The sequence below is a fragment of the Aythya ferina genome, assembly GCF_964211825.1.
Source record: "Aythya ferina genome assembly, contig: HAP1_SCAFFOLD_77, whole genome shotgun sequence".
NCBI classification, from domain to species: domain Eukaryota; kingdom Metazoa; phylum Chordata; class Aves; order Anseriformes; family Anatidae; genus Aythya; species Aythya ferina.
In genome coordinates this window covers 52229-59214 of record NW_028181434.1, presented here as the reverse complement: position 1 = coordinate 59214, position 6986 = coordinate 52229, and the positions used below count along the sequence as shown (strand labels likewise).

The 6986-nt window shown below is 44.5% G+C and overlaps 1 long non-coding RNA gene across 1 annotated transcript; it reads left to right on the top strand.

Annotated features, from left to right (window-relative positions):
• Positions 1-6080: 6080 nt before the first annotated feature.
• Positions 6081-6669, top strand: LOC311428422. Its single transcript, XR_014687722.1, has 2 exons — positions 6081-6153; positions 6285-6669. It is a non-coding gene; the product is annotated as an uncharacterized lncRNA (long non-coding RNA).
• Positions 6670-6986: the final 317 nt, after the last annotated feature.

Below are 6986 nucleotides of genomic sequence, written 5' to 3'. Positions count from 1 at the left end.
AACACCCTAAATCTACCTGATGTTCTCCAAAACCCACAATTTACACTTTTCCACATTGATGACCACGGAAAACCCAACGAAACCCAACGGAGAACACAAAACACGTCAAAAACACCCCTAACAAGAACAGGATCACCCCCAAAACCAAAGAAAACCCCAAAAAGCACGGATCCAATCCCAAAACCACTCTACACGTACCTGATGTTCTCCAAATCCAAATGTCCACACCCAACCACCATAAAACCCATTAGGAACTCAACGAAACCCAACGGAAACCCAAAAACACCTCAAAAACACACCAAAAAAGAACTGAACCAGAAGAAAAAACACCAAACACTATGAATTTCCCCGCAAAACCACCCTAAACTCACCTGATCTTCTTCAAAACCCACAATCCACTCCCATTTCCCTTAAGGACCAACGAGAATCCAACTAAAACCCAATGGAGACCCCAAAACAAGTCAAAAACACCCCAAACAAGAACGGGATCACCCCCAAAACTGGAAGAAAATCCCCAAAAAACATAGATCCACCCCAAAACCACACTAAACCTACCTGATGTTCTCCAAAACACGCAATTTACACTTTTCCAACATGATGAAAAACAAGAACCCAACAAAACCCAACGGAGACCCCAAAACATGTCAAAAACACCCCAAAAAAGAACGGGATCACCCATAAACTGGAAGAAAATCCCCAAAAAGCACAGATCCAATCCCAAAACCAGCCTAAACCTACCTGATGTTCTCCAAAACCCACAATTTACCCTTTTCCACCAAGATGCCTACAGAAAACCCAACAAAACCCAACAGAGACATCAAAACATGTCAAAAACACCCCAAAAGAGAACGGGATAACCCCCAAAACTGGAAGAAAATCCCCAAAAAGCATGGATCCAATCCCAAAACCACCCTAAACCTACCTGATGTTCTCCAAATCCCAAAGTCCACTCCCAACCACCATAAAACCCATTAGGAACTCAACAAAACCCAACGTAAACCCCAAAACACGTCAAAAACACACCAAAAAAGAACTGAATCAGAAGAAAAAAAAAAAACAAAACTATGCATTTCCCTCCCAAATCACCCTAAACTCACCTGATCTTCTTCAAAACCCACAATCCACTCCCATTTAGCTTAACGACCAACGAGAACCCAACAAAACCCAACGGAGACCCCAAAAACGTCAAAAACACCCCAAAAAAGAACTGGTTCAACCCCAACAACGAAAGAAAACCCCAAAAGCCATAGATCCACACCAAAAATCCCCCTAAACCAACCTGAAGTTCTCCAAAACCCACAATTTACACTTTTCCACATTGATGACCATGGAAAACCCAACGAAACCCAACGGAGACCACAAAACACGTCAAAAAAAAAAAAAAAAAAAAAAAAAAAAAAAAAAGGATCACCCCCAAAATTGGAAGAAAATCCTTCAAAATCATAGATCCACCCCAAAACCACGCTAAACCTACCTGATGATCTCCAAAACCTTGATGACCACGGTGGGAAGAAAACACCAAAAAACATGACTCTGCCCCAAAAGTCCCCCTAAACCTACCTGATGTTCTCCAAAAGCCACAATTTACACTTTTTCACCATGATGACCAACAAGAACCCAACTAAAACCCAACGGAGACCCCAAAACACGTCATAAACACCCCAAAAAAGAACAGGATCACCCAAAAAAAACAGAAGAAAACCCCAAATACCATGAATTCACCCCCAAATTCCCCTAAACCTACCTGAAGTTCTCCAAAACCCACAATTTACAATTTTCCACCACCATGACCACGGAAAACCCAAGGAATACCAACGGAGACCCCAAAACACGTCAAAAACACCCCAAAAAAGAACGGGATCACCCCCAAAAACGAAAGAAAATCCCCCAAAACCATAGGTCCAATCCCAAAACCAACCTAAACCTACCTGATGTTCTCCAAAACCCACAATTTACCCTTTTCCACCATGATGACCACGGAAAACGCAACGAAACCCAACGGAGAACCCAAAACACGTCAAAAACACCCCAAACAAGAACAGGATCACCCCCAAAACCAAAGAAAACCGCAAATAGCACGGATCCAATCCCAAAACCACTCTAAACGTACCTGATGTTCTCCAAATCCAAATGTCCACACCCAACCACCATAAAACCCATTAGGAACTCAACGAAACCCAACGTAAACCCCAAAACACGTCAAAAACACACCAAAAAAGAACTGAATCAGAAGAAAAAAACACCAAACACTATGAATTTCCCCGCAAAACCACCCTAAACTCACCTGATCTTCTTCAAAACCCACAATCCACTCCCATTTTCCTTAAGGACCAACGAGAATCCAACTAAAACCCAACGGAGACCCCAAAACAAGTCAAAAACACCCCAAACAAGAACAGGATAACCCCTAAAAAAGAAAGAAAACCCCCAAAAAACATAGATCCACACCAAAAGTCCCCCTAAACCTACCTGATGTTCTCCAAAACCCACAATTTACACTTTTTCACCAGGATGACCAACATGAACCAAACGAAAACCTAAAACGAGACACCAAAACACGTCAAAAACTCCCCAAAAATAAAGGGATCACCCATAAACTGGAAGAAAATCCCCAAAAAGCACGGATCCAATCCCCAAACCACCCTAAACCTACCTGATGTTCTCCAAAACCCACAATTTACACTTTTCCACCACGATGACCAACGAGTACACAACAAAACCCAACAGAGACCTCCAAACACCTCAAAAATTTCCAAAAAAAGAGCGGGACCACCCCAAGAAACAGAAGAAAACACCAAAAAACATGACTCTGCCCCAAAAGTCCCCCTAAACCTACCTGATGTTCTCCAAAAGCCACAATTTACACTTTTTCACCATGATGACCAACAAGAACCCAACTAAAACCCAACGGAGACCCCAAAACACGTCATAAACACCCCAAAAAAGAACAGGATCACCCAAAAAAAAACAGAAGAAAACCCCAAATACCATGAATCCACCCCCAAATTCCCCTAAACCTACCTGAAGTTCTCCAAAACCCACAATTTACAATTTTCCACCACCATGACCACGGAAAACCCAAGGAATACCAACGGAGACCCCAAAACACGTCAAAAACACCCCAAAAAAGAACGGGATCACCCCCAAAAACGAAAGAAAATCCCCCAAAACCATAGGTCCAATCCCAAAACCAACCTAAACCTACCTGATGTTCTCCAAAACCAACAATTTACCCTTTTCCACCATGATGACCACGGAAAACGCAACGAAACCCAATGGAGACCCCAAAACACGTCAAAAACACCCCCAAAATGAATTGGATCACCCCCCCCCCCAAAAAAAAAAAAAACAGAAGAAAACCCCATATATCATGAATCCACCCCAAAAGTCCCCCTAAACCTACCTGATGTTCTCCAAAACCCACAATTTACACTTTTCCACCATGATGACAACGGAAAACCCAACGAAACCCAACGAAGAACCCAAAACACGTCAGAAACACCCCAAAAATGAATTCGATCACCCCAAAACTGGAACAAAATCCCCCAAAACCATAGATCCACCCCAAAAACACCCTAAATCTACCTGATGTTCTCCAAAACCCACAATTTACACTTTTCCACATTGATGACCACGGAAAACCCAACGAAACCCAACGGAGAACACAAAACACGTCAAAAACACCCCTAACAAGAACAGGATCACCCCCAAAACCAAAGAAAACCCCAAAAAGCACGGATCCAATCCCAAAACCACTCTACACGTACCTGATGTTCTCCAAATCCAAATGTCCACACCCAACCACCATAAAACCCATTAGGAACTCAACGAAACCCAACGGAAACCCAAAAACACCTCAAAAACACCCCAAAAAATAACTGAATCAGAAGAAAAAACACCAAAAACTATGAATTTCCCCGCAAAACCACCCTAAACTCACCTGATCTTCTTCAAAACCCACAATCCACTCCCATTTCCCTTAAGGACCAACGAGAATCCAACTAAAACCCAACGGAGACCCCAAAACAAGTCAAAAACACCCCAAACAAGAACGGAATCACCCCCTAAACTGGAAGAAAATCCCCCCAAAAATATAGATCCACCCCAAAACGACACTAAACCTACCTGATGTTCTCCAAAACACGCAAGTTAAACTTTTCCAACACGATGAAAAACAAGAACCCGACAAAACAAAACAAAACAGAGACCCCAAAACATGTCAAAAACACCCCAAAAAAGAACGGGATCACCCCCAAAATTGGAAGAAAATCCTTCAAAATCATAGATCCACCCCAAAACCACCCTAAACCTACCTGATGATCTCCAAAACCCACAATTTACACTTTTCCACCATGATGACCACGGAAAACCCAAAGAAACCCAACGGTTTTAAGAAAATTAAGCAAAAGTTTTTTCATAGTGTCTAGACAAGCATTATGAAGCTCCTTACTTCAGCAGGGAGCTTTCGCAACTCCCGCTCCTCAAACAGAACTCCTTGTTTTTATAATACAAAAGACAATGAAGAAATATTTATGGTGTATTATCCTAAGATTTTGGGTTAGGGTTTTTTGCGTCTTAATGTTTTGGGGTTAGGGTTTGGAGCGCCCTAAGTTTTTGGGCTAGGGCTTTGAGCATTCCTAACGTTTTGGGTTGGGTTTGGGTTTTGAGCATCCTAAGATTTTGGGTTGGGGGTTTTAGGCATAGGTCTTCAGGGGTTTAGTGTGGTAAATAGTTTGGGTTAGGTCTGTAGGGGTTTCGAGGTTTTTTGGATGTTAGGGCTTGAGGCTTTTTTTGTAAGGGCGGTGAGGGTTCCAGTGAGTGCTGGTAAATGCAGTTCTCGAGCACTCGGCCTGTGATTGGCCATGCTGGCTGTGCGGGGAATGCTGGTAGGTGTAGTTTTCCGGCAGTGGGAGGCCATGTTGTGTGCCCAGAGCATGCCGGGAGATGTAGTTCTCGGGACTCCGGACTTCCGGGAGGCCATGTTGCGTACCCAGAGTATGCCGGGAAATGTAGTTTTCGGATTCGGGACTTCCGGGAGGCCATGTTGAATGCCCAGAGCATACCGGGAGATGTAGTTCTCGGGAACTAGGGTTAGGGGCTAGGGCTGGGGCTAGAGTTAGGGTTTCGGGTGAGGGTTGGGGTTGGGGGTTATTGTTAGGGTTAGTGGTTTAGGGTTAGGCTTAGAGGGTTATGGTTAGGGATAGGTTAGGGGTAGGTTTAGAGGGTTAGGGTAAGGGTTAGGGGTTAGGGGTTGGGACTGTGGTTAGGCTTAGGGTAAGGGTTAGGGTGAGGGTATTAGGGTTAGGGTTTGGGTTCAGATTAGGGTAAGGGTTAGGGCAAAGGTAAGTGTTAGGGTAAGGGTTAGGGTAAGGCTGAGGGTGAGGATAAGGTTTAGGGAAAGGGTTAGGTTTATGGTAAGGGTTGGGGTAAGGGTTAAAGTAAGGGTAAGAGTTAAGGTAAAGGATAGAGTAATGGTAAGTATAAGGGTAGGGTAAGGATTAGTGTTAGGTTTAGGGTAAGAATAAGGGTAAGCTAATGGTTAGGATAAGGGTTAGGGTAAAGGTTTTCATTTCTTAAAGCTGAAACGCAGTATGCAATCTGGGACGTCACAGCCAGAGCTGCCTATGGCAAGGTGAGAGAGGAAAAGATGGAGCAGATGTTCTACTCCTAGTTTTTTCTTTATGCGTAAATAAAAGTTTGAGCTAATTCCAGTTGGAAGAGTTCCAATTACTTGCTTGGTCATAATGTCTTTTAATATTGAAAGCTGCAGCAAAAGCATGGGGATTTTTGCTTCTAGAAACACCCTAGTTCTCTTGTCTGCACTATGCATGCTTTTGAGCTAAAACTGATTAAAAAATAAAAAGAAAAATCACACACACACAAAAAAAAAAAAAACACACACCACAGCTGCTGCTGCTCTCTTCCTACTTCCTTGTGCTTTGCCCCTGCCCTTTCCCAGGTGATTGGGTTTGGGTGCTAGACGGGGCCAAATGGTATGTGAGTCCCAGGCATCCCCTCAGAGAGCTCATTCTGCTTGGGCTGCTCTTTGGGGTGTTTGTTTTTCCTTCGGTCAGTTGCAGGCTTCTTCAGGTGGATGAGAGTTTATGGACTGATGCGTTTCCAAGTAGCGAGGGGTACGCACATCTTTTTGAGGTAACAGCTAGTAGGATCTGTTAGAATAAACTAATGTAGTATTGATGCCTTTATTGCATGCAGTTCTTTATCAGGTGAGTAACTGTTGCGAGTAACTGAAGTCAATGTTACTTGGTGTGTTTGCTATGCAGTGCCTGTGCGGACTATTGCACGAGACACAGCTTTCTGACATCTGGCCCAGCAACTACTAAATAAGGGGAGGGGAGAAGCTGAAGAACGACCAAAGGACAAAGCCTGGGAGGAAGACTACGAGCCTTCAGTACGAGCGGCCCCCAGAGGGACCACCGGAGACTGATAACGCCTGCACCAGTGGGAGGGTTTGGATTCTGGGAACTAATTAGAATAACCCTGCCTTTTGTAGAAGTAGTAATGAATATGTATTAGCCTAGCAGCATAAAAACCAGCCGCCTGATGTAACTTGTGTGCGTCTTGGTGGAGCAGAGACTCCTGGCGCACCCAGCGCTGCTTGCTTACCTCTATTCCTTTAATAAATCATAAACATTAATTGTAAGCCTATTTGGGACTCGGTCATTTATTACAAGTGGGACCTCCCGATGGGTGGAAGCTGTCGGGATAGCTCGGGATGCTGAGGCGTGGTGCTGCAAGGAGGTTGGTGGTCGGTGGCGCCCTGGGGCAGGCCGAATTGGGAGGGGGCGAGGCGGCGGGTGGTCGGTGGCTTCTGTGGAAAAGGCGCTTGTATGGGGGGGCTGCGCATTCAGAGGAACCTTGACAGGCTGCAGATAGGGGCAGGCAGGAACCTTTTGAAGTTCAGGAGAGGGAAATGCCAAGCCCTACCCCTAGGGAGAAACACCTCTGTTTACCAGCACTGGCTA